This window comes from Staurois parvus, unplaced genomic scaffold (assembly GCF_062004578.1).
Source record: "Staurois parvus isolate SC_StPar_1 unplaced genomic scaffold, SC_StPar_1.0 ptg000205l, whole genome shotgun sequence".
Classification (NCBI taxonomy): domain Eukaryota; kingdom Metazoa; phylum Chordata; class Amphibia; order Anura; family Ranidae; genus Staurois; species Staurois parvus.
In genome coordinates, this window is record NW_028318001.1 from 2,281,775 (window position 1) to 2,291,968 (window position 10,194).

The window sequence follows — 10,194 nt, forward strand, 5'->3', positions numbered from 1 at the left end:
AATTGAATAATGTATGGCCTGCCTTAGACAGCCTGCTATTTGCATGTATTAGTTTGAAAGGGCAAGATTCCTAGCCCTTTCAATACAATAAACTTAGCCACCCCTAACATCAGCGGATAATGGGCACTTATGCCCAAGTTCAGCATTTGGAATTCATAAAGGAGAATTAGTTTATCTGTTTAGTGCTTCTGTTTTAAATGTGGGTTTTATTGTAGTGCCACACCACAGCACAAGAAAACACAACAGTTAAGCTTTTCCTTATCTGTCCATGGAATTATCAAGTTGCTGCTGGACTATCATCACAACAATGGTGTAAATTGGTGACCAGGCACTTGTTGGCAGCCCTGATTCACTGCAGCACCTGCCAAGCTGGCCAAGGGCACCTCCCATCCTCGCCAGCTCAGGACCAGGGCAGAGTATGTCCATACTTGTGTAGGAAAGCCATTTTGAATGCTCCTAATCTTCTGGCTCGAGGCCCACTCACCATCTACCTGGGGATTTCATATATTAAGAATTGTCCACACCATTAACTTTTCAGAAGCTTTACTTGAACCATGATGAGATATCACAACAACACGGTACTTTGTCAAACTGTTTTTTTTCCTTTCCATTACTGTGCAGATGCTTAGAAGAACTTCAGTGGAAGCTATATCTGGCAGTGAGTGGAGTTCAGAGGGTGCTACTGGGGGCAACACTGGTAGCATAACATAACTAAAACCATGGCACATATGCTGGCAAAATCCTATTGCAGCCTCAGAACAGAAAAGTTGAAAATAGTATGCTCCTGTACAAAATTAAAAGCCATGTTCACAAATGCTAGAGGTTTGATTAATAAAATTGGAAAAACTGGAACTGCTGATACGTAATGTGGATTTTGACTTTGTGGGATTATCAGAAATGGTTTGACAGCTTACTTTGGACTGTTCAGGGGTACTAACTGTATCGGAGGGACAGGGTAGACAGAAGAGGGGGAGGGATGTGCCTGTATGTCAAGAATGATTTACTAGTAAATATGAAGCATGACTTTTCTAGAGAGGCAAGGGAGGAGGTGGATTCCTTATGGCTTTCAAAGGGAGGAAACAAAAGGGAAATTAAAGTTGAATTCCAGGATTTTCCTAACTATGCTTAAATCTATACCCACCCACCTTTTTACTCCTATTCTAACTACCCTGTGAAGGGAAAATGCCTACACTTACCTATTCTATGAGTGTTCCAGTTCAGTCACGTGATCAGCTCCTAGTGGCAGCATCAGGGGAGAGGAGGGACAGCCGACAACTAATTCCCCTTAGTAAGCCTATAGGTGATGTTACCACACTGGAATTTAAGCTGTTGTCAGCGATTGCTCCTCTCCCCTGAAGCCGGAAACTAAAGCATCACATGACTAGACCAGAGCATCCTCAGGATATGTAAATGTAAGCATCTTCCTTTCACAGTGTAGTTAGAATAGGAGTTAGAAGGAGGGTGGGATCAGGTTTAAGCATAGTTAGGAACAGCCTGGACATTCACTTTAATAGTGGGTGTAAGCTACAGGCCCTCTAACCTAAAGGATGAAGAGAAGACTGATCTCCTCTCACAGTTAAAAACAGCAGCAAAGCATGCAAAGTTATTATCATGGGGACTTCAATCATCCGAACGTTGACTGGGAAGATGGAATGGCTCAGATATTTAGGGATCATCATTTCTTAAATGTCTTGCAGGACACTTTCATGTGTCAATTGGTTGATGCCCCAGCTAGAAATAATTCTCTTCTAGACCTACTAATTACAAACAACACAGATCTGATTGCAGATGTGGACGTAAGGGGAAATTTAGGAAACAGAAAACAAGAGGAGACAAGAGGGTAGTACAAAAACACAAAATTTCAGAAGAGCCAACTTTACTAAACTATGCTCCATACTGCATGATATTAAATGGGATCAGAGTCTAGAAACAAATAAAGGTATGGAAAACTGGGACTGTTTTAAAGAGGTTGTAAAGGTTCCTTTTTTTCCTAAACTAATATACTTACCTGCTCTGTCCAATGGTTTTGCCCAGAGCAGCCCCTAACCTCTTTTTCTGGAGTCCCCACCAGCGCTCTCAGCTCCTCTACCCTTCTGAGTACCCCCATAGCAAGCTGTGTGCAAAGGGGGCACTCGTGCAGGCTTAATACAAAGCCAGGCTGTGTGCGTCAACCCCAACCCCTGCTCTCTCCTCACAGGATTTAATTAAAAGCAGTAGAAGCCAATGGCTTCTGCTGCTGCATCTGAGTCCTATGAGGACGGTGAGAGGGAGAGAATAGCAGTGCTGCTCTCAGGCACAGAGTTGGATTGAGATAGGACTAGTATTTAGAGAATGCATTAAGGTTAAAAAAACCTTTAGACTTTACAACCAATTTAAGAGCATATTAAATAATGGCATTAGCCAGTGTAATCCAATAAGCAACATTTATAAAAGAAGTAAAATGTAACCTAAATAAAAAGTATGTAAAAATTATATTACTGAGAAAAACTGTCCTTTAAAAAACACAAGTCTGAGGGGGTCACCATCAGCATTCCAACACTGCAAAAAATGCAATAAGAAATTTAAAATAGACCACTAGAGACACACAGTGGAGAAAAAAAAAAAAACACATTTAAAAAAAAATATACTGTGTTAATAGTAAAAACCTGAGGCCAGTGTTCAAAAAAGACTTGAAAAACGTAACTTAAAAAAATCACCAGTGCCAGATGGCTTACACCCGAGAGACCTCAAAGAAGTTTGCCATGTTATAGCCAACTCATTATTCCCAATCTTAGAGACAGCGAGAGAGAGACAGTTTAGAGACTGCAATGTTGATTGGTGAAAAGATAATTTGGTACCAATATTCAAAAAAGGGCCAAAATATATACCTGGAGATTACAGACCAGGCAGACTAATATCAGTCGTATGTAAACTATTGGAAAGCATGATAAGGGACCTTATCCAAGAATTTGCTAATGAAAAGAGTATCATTAGTAGTAACCAATATGGATTAATGAAAGAACATTCTTGCCAGACCAACCTGTAAACATTCTAGGAAGTAAGCTGTGATCTGCCTGTGGATGTGGGTATCTGGATTTTGCCAAAGCATTCCATATAGTTTCCCATAAATGCTTAATTCACAAACTGAGACCTATTGGCATTGACAATGGTGTATGTTCCTAAACAGAAAACTTTTTACAGGAGCTTTTACAGAGGGTGGTGATAAATAGTGTATCTTCTATATGGTCTGAAGTTGTAAGTGGCATACTCCAAGGCAGGGCAATAACTTTACAGCAGGATATAGAACGTTTACAAGAAGACCTTGATAAAAAAAAAAAGGATGGGTAACTACATGGCAAATGAGGTTTAAAAATTGAAAAATGTAAAATAATGCATCTAGGGGCTACAAATTTGAATGCAAGAATCTGGGGGTCCTAATAGATCACAGGCTCAGCAATACAATGCCATGCCAAGCTGAAGAAAGCAAGGCTAGCAAACTATTAGCATGCATTAAAAAGAGTAACTACTGGGCCCTCCTAACCCTCTTGTATTGAACTGTATCCTTGCTGTATTGTCTCCCTTTATATTGCAAAGCGCTGAGCAAACTGTTGGCTCTATATAAATCCTGTATAATAATAATAATAACAACTATTCAGGAGATAAGACTATAATTCTACCATTTTACAAAACTCTGGGTTGGCCACATCTTGAGTATGTTGTGCAGTTCTGGTCACCAGTCCTCAGGAAGGATGTGCTGGAATTCAAGAGAACTTAGAGAAAGGCAACAAAGCTGATAAGGGAACTGGAGGACCTCAGTTATGAGGAATGACTACAAACATTAAACTTATTCTCCCTGGATAAGAGACACTTAAGATGGGATATGATAGTTATATACAAATATCTAAATAGTCATTCTAACATAGGGACAAAACTATTCAGTCGCAGGTCACATAAGAGGATACAGGGCTACTCAATGAAATTGGCGAGAAGTGGTTTAATCGTAAAATACATAAGTGGTTCTTTACTGCTAGAGGGTTAAGAATGTGGAACTTTCTACTACAGTTGCTGGTGTCAGCGAGGAGTGTTAATATTTTTAAAAAACATTTAGATGGGCCTTAGAGACTGCAACATACAGGAATGTGGGAAAAGGTATAGACACACACACACACACACACACACACACACACACACACACACACACACACACACACACAAAGGATGAACTGGATGGACTGGTGTTGTTATTCAACTTTTCTAACTATGTAATTATGTAATCAGGGGTTTCACATGGTCTTTCCATACAATGGAAGTTCTCCAGTAGTTATCCTTAATTTATGTCCCTATCTAATAGGAGTGCTCCAAGGACTACCTCAGAGGGGCTTCTTCCTAGCTTCCCTTTGGCCTATGCAATGACTGCAGGAGAACATTGCTTCCAATGCGTCTCTAGGTTCCATCCCAAGGAGGTACTAAATATATATATATTCAGTTTTCAATATCATTTCTATGTTGGCGACACCAAAATCTATCTTCCTACCCTTCAGCTCACAACATCAATCTCCTCATGCACCACTAACTTACTGACCGACATATCAGTCTGGATTTCACACCACTTCCTCAAATGTAATCTATCCAAAACCAAGCTCCTAATATTTCCTTCCCCACGTGCTTCTTCCCCTGACTTCTCTGTCAAGATTAATGGCACAACCATCAACCTGTCCCCGCATGCCAGGGTGGTAGGTGTAAAAGTCTCAGCCCCACATCAAATCACTTTCCAAAGCTTGCAGTCTCATTCTCCACAAAATCTCCAAAATACACCCCTTCCTAACCAATGACACCACAAAATTAGTTCACTCCCAGGCTATCTCTCGCCTTGACTACTGCAACTCTCTCCTAATTGGCTTACCTTTGCATAGCCTATTCTCCTTCCAGTCTATCATGAATACTGCTACCAGGCTCATCCACCTTACCAAATGTTCAGTGTCTGCTACCCCTCTCTGCCAATCCCTGCACTGGCTGACACTGACCCAACAAATTAAATTCAAAATACTATCAAAAACTTACAAAGCCATCTACAAGCTGGCTCCCAGCTATACCACTAATTTAGCCACTAATTTAGCCTCAAAATACCAACCAAATCACTCTCTTCATTCTTCCCAAGACCTCCTGCTCTCTAGTTCCCTTGTCACCTCCTCCCATGCTCGCCTGCAGGACATCTCCCGAGCCTCTCCCATCCTATGGATTTCCCTACACCAATCTGTCCAACTATCTCCAATTCTAAATATAAATAATAAAGCGAGCGCTTCTTCAAATAAAGTCAAAAAGCAGCTTGCATGAGGAAAACCCCTAAAATCTGACAACACATAAATATATTCAAAATGCAGCGCTCCAATAAATTATAAATTGTAAAGTGAAAAAGTGATAATAAGCTCACAAGGTTATGCGCTATAAGGTGAAATCAATGTGATGTCTTAAAAAAGACTGTATATATTATAAAGTGACAACAGCGTATCGTCTTATGGAAACACATTATAAGACATAATTGCAATATATAAACGCATCAAAGTCCATAAAAATTGTTGAGGTATTCAAAAGGTCATCAATATTCCAGAGTGTGTGGGGTACCCATAAATTTGCATCAATGATAATAATCAGTGGACCCTCTGAGCTAACGAGGACTACTCCTTGGTATCACTTACACCCGGCATCAGGTAAGGTCAACATCAAAGGAAATCCACCTTAAGTAGCTCAAACAAGCCACCAGACAAAGAGCTGATATAGTGTAGCAGTTTTATTCAGCCAACGTGAAGGGGGTCCCCTTTGACTACGTGCCATTGCACTAAACGTGTCAGGGAGGAGCTTGCCGCGCCGATGTCATTTGCTGCTGAAGCCACATGTTAGGCTGGAGGCCATCTTTGGGACTCATGCATGATCGTGTAAGCCGGGGTGGGCTCCCCAGGATACAGTGAAGTCACGAACGAGGAAAGCAACCTCAACACCAGCTTTTGCCACAACAGAATTTTACTTAGATGTGGCAAATAAACACAACCACAAATGCTGGGAACATACAATAAATTTACATACACCCAGCCCAAAGGCTGAGACCCTTGTGCTGCACAGCACGGTGCCTTCTGATGGATGAAGGTAGAAGGTGTAGTAATTTACCTACTGGCGGGCACAACTAAGCTGCCACACCTTATCTGTTATTACCCTAAAGAGCAGGAATCAGTGTATGGGTGTACGGTATGGGCTAGCCTGCAGTGCAGCACAACAGCTTACAATCTTACACAAATCTACAGTATTCCCCCTCCCATAACTGGTCCTGTAGCATGTGCATGGGTATTCCTTCTGAGCAAAACGCCAGTCTGGCTTGAGTTTATAGGATTTAATCAGCTCTCCAATGTGAAATGTCACTTTAAGTTGTGGAGTCCTTCCAATGATCAGTAACAACACTTGTGGCCTGACACAAACAGAGACCCTAACTAACTAACTATAGGCCTGGACTCAGTCTCAAGGCACCAACACTGAAATGAGGTGCGTGCACGATTTTACCGACCCGGGTCTGCTTTGCATCCGTTGGTGACTCTGAACAGAACAAATGTCTCTCCAACAAGCATGCGGTCTCGCCGTATATGTTGCTTAGTTCCTCTGCTCTCATCAGCCTTCCTGGCAGCAATCTCATCAGCATTCCTGGCAGAAATCTCATCAGCTTCCTGGCAGCAATCTCATCAGCTTCACTTAGCTGCAGCTCTGGTTATGGAGGGACGCTTTCACACCTGGATGCCATTAGATTCTCAGCTCACAGGGCCCCTTATTCACCATGCTCCAAAACATGGCTTCTTTCTCTCCTTCCTGTTCTCTCCAACTCTGTGTGCAAAAAAACCCCACCTCTTCATGAATATACAAATATCTATGCAGTCTGAGGCTGTGTTAGAAAAACAGTGACATCTTGTGGCTAAACCACAGAATGTCAGTCAAAACTTTAATTTACTTCCACACAAACAGTGTTCAAACAATGACAGCTGTTTCCCCATCTCACAATCGTTCCATCCCTATCTATCTGCTGTCACCTATGCTGCCCTGCTATGTGTATATCACCGTTACCTGATGCCAGGTGTAAGTGATACCAAGGAGCAGTCCCCGTCAGCTGAAAGGGTCCACTGAGAGGTCTGGAGTCCAATCCCTGGGTGTACCAAGTGTCATCGGAGTGCCTCATCCCCATAGGTTCCCAGATGACCACTAGTGCCCGCAATAATATTGTGCATCTGGTGAGTGCAAGCACACCTCTTTTTCCATATCACGGAAGTCACGAGCACCTTATTATTATCATTGATGCAAGTTTAATAAGAGTGATCGGTACCCCCCACACTCTGTAATATTGATGCACCTTTTAAATACCTCAACAATTTTTATGAACTTTGATGCGTTTATATATTGCATTTATGTCTTATAACGTGTTTCCATGAGACCATATGCTGTTGTCACTTTATAATATATACCATTTTTATTAAAATATCACATTGATGTCACCTTATAACCCATAACCTTGCGTGCTTATTATCACTTTTTCACTTTACAATTTATAATTTATTTGAGTGCTGCATTTTGAATATATTTATCTCCTAATCTGTCCATTTTTAGGCGATCCCTGAAAGCTTTTCTCTTTAGAGAAGCCTATCCTGCCTCCACCTAAAAACTACATGTATTTTCTCCATCAGTTCATCCCCCACAGTTATTACCTTTTGTATCACTTGATTCTCCCTTCTAGGTTGTAAACTCTAACGAGCAGGGCCCTCTGATTCCTACTGTACTAATTTGTATTGCAATTGTACTGTCTGCCCTTATGTTGTAAAATGCAGCATAGACAGTTGGCGGTATATAAATCCTGTATAATAATAATATACACATAACACACCCCTAAGCAGGAATTTACCAGGCAGAGACTTAACCCCTGCCTACAAAATGCTGTTGTGAGGGATGTTGAAGGCTTAACTACCATTTGCCTGGATAGGCCAGATAGAAAAAATTAGGTGCATTGGCTGCACATCTAACTGGAGATATATCTGCTACATGTTCCTGCTTTAATGCAGTTACAATGATTTTAAATTAGCAGGATATTTTTTACTTGGGACTGTAAAAAAACCTACTCAGACATTGTGTAACAAATAAACTAATAGTTTCAAAAAGCAGACTAAAGAAAACCTTGGATTAATGAAAGAAATAGTGCAGGAGGGTTCATCAACTATTAATGAAACAAACTAGAAAACCTAAACATGTAGACTGAAGGGAAGACATGGACAACATCAACAGAACAATCATTTCCCTCTGGAACCTTGCTGTGATATACAGTAATTATAGAATAAATCCAAACTCATGAGGTATGAGGTTGGCTTAATAATAGTATCATCAAAGAAATCAGAAATAATTGAACAGGCTAACACAACTGTTACAAACCATTAAGGCTACAGAATTACAGTAAAAGAAGGAAAGCAGCAACAAAAGCTAGACATTGACTGCTGTAAATGTATAAAATAATAATTTAAAAAATGATTAAGAGAACTCTCAAAACTAGTGTGTGAATAAAAACATGATATGCTTTGCCAATATATAAGGTGATGGACATAAAGAGAAGACCTTTCAGTAAAAAACTGCAACAAATTTCTCTTTATAAGATAAACTTATTGATAGTAAGCCATACTTTTAAGTAAAAAATTTTAGGCAAGCCTTATATAAACTGTATAGGTAAAGGTACAGTATTTCTGAGGTATTGGAGCAATATAAACCCTAATATTCTGGAAAATGGTAAATATGAAACTACATGTGCATAGAGAAAAACATTCCCTATAAAGATTATTTTGAATGTTGTTTTTTTTTTTATTTATTATTTTGTATCATCAGTAGTATAGGGAAAACTATGTCCAAGAATGATGACCTTTACTCAAAAATAGTATGATAAATTATGATACTTGCCAAGGGAGAGTAAGCTAGTTTTCTGATAATCTTTCTTGGGAGATACAGTGCGATGTGGGGAATCGATGGGTTTATTAGGGAATATTTAATTTTTTTTATTTTAAATAAATTCACATACACCTAAAATTCTGTTTTCACTTTGTCATTATGGAGTAATAAGTGAAGATTAATGAGAAAAAAATCCATTTAAACAATTATAGTATCAGACTGCAACATAACTAAATTGCAAAAAGTACAGGGGATCTGAATACTTTCTGAATGCACTGTATGCTCAGTCCATGGGCGGACTGACAACTCATGGGGCCCCCAGGCAATAGGGGATCATGGGGCCCCTGTGTACTTGCCCAAACTCAAAAAAGCCTATGAAAAAGGTACCAGGGGCATCTCATTGGGCCCCCTATTGACCCCGGGTCCTCGGGCAGTGCCCGAGTTTCAAAATGGTCAGTCCGCCCCTGGCTCAGTCATACCCTTTTTCAGAGATATCTATACACCAGATATATTTTTTTCATCTTTTGAAAACTGGCTTGTTTTTTCATGTGTTATACACAATTATTGCACCCCCAAAATAGTTACTGAATAAACCTTAAGATTAAACATAAGAATTGACTGGTTCCTAAGCTCTAGAATTAAGCTTTAAAGTGTAAGTCACCCTAAATATTTGTTTCTGTGTGTGTGAGTTCACATATGTGTATTTTACAAATCATAGTCTCTATTATTTTCATGTACTTCTTTCATCAGACTTACCTGGCTGATCCTGTCAGTCACCTTTTTTTCTTATTCTAATCTTACCACACAAAGCACAGAAGCTGATCTGTGCATGCATGGTCAGTTTTCAACCTTTGGCTGACACTGTGCAGACACAAAGCATGACTGTATAGAGCAGTTTGTTCCGCCATCACACCCCCTTATCAATCACAGCCTGCCTCTGGCACACACTCCCTGCCAATCACAGCCTGTTTCTTGAACATGTCCCATGACCAAGCACAGCTTGTACCTTGCCATATGCTAAACAGATGATGGAATACAGGCACATTGGGTTTGAAAATAGACTGTGCACTTTGAACAAGGGCATTTTCTTCAGAGCATAGTAACTGAGGTGACACTTGGGAACGAGTACCCAATCCCATGCAAAGAAAAAAAAAAAAGCATTTTTGCTTGAACATGATTGGATGATGGACATCAGCAGAGCTTCTCCTCATTTACCAAAGTCTGTAGTAAATGCCTTTGTAGAATGCCACCTTTCCTCGC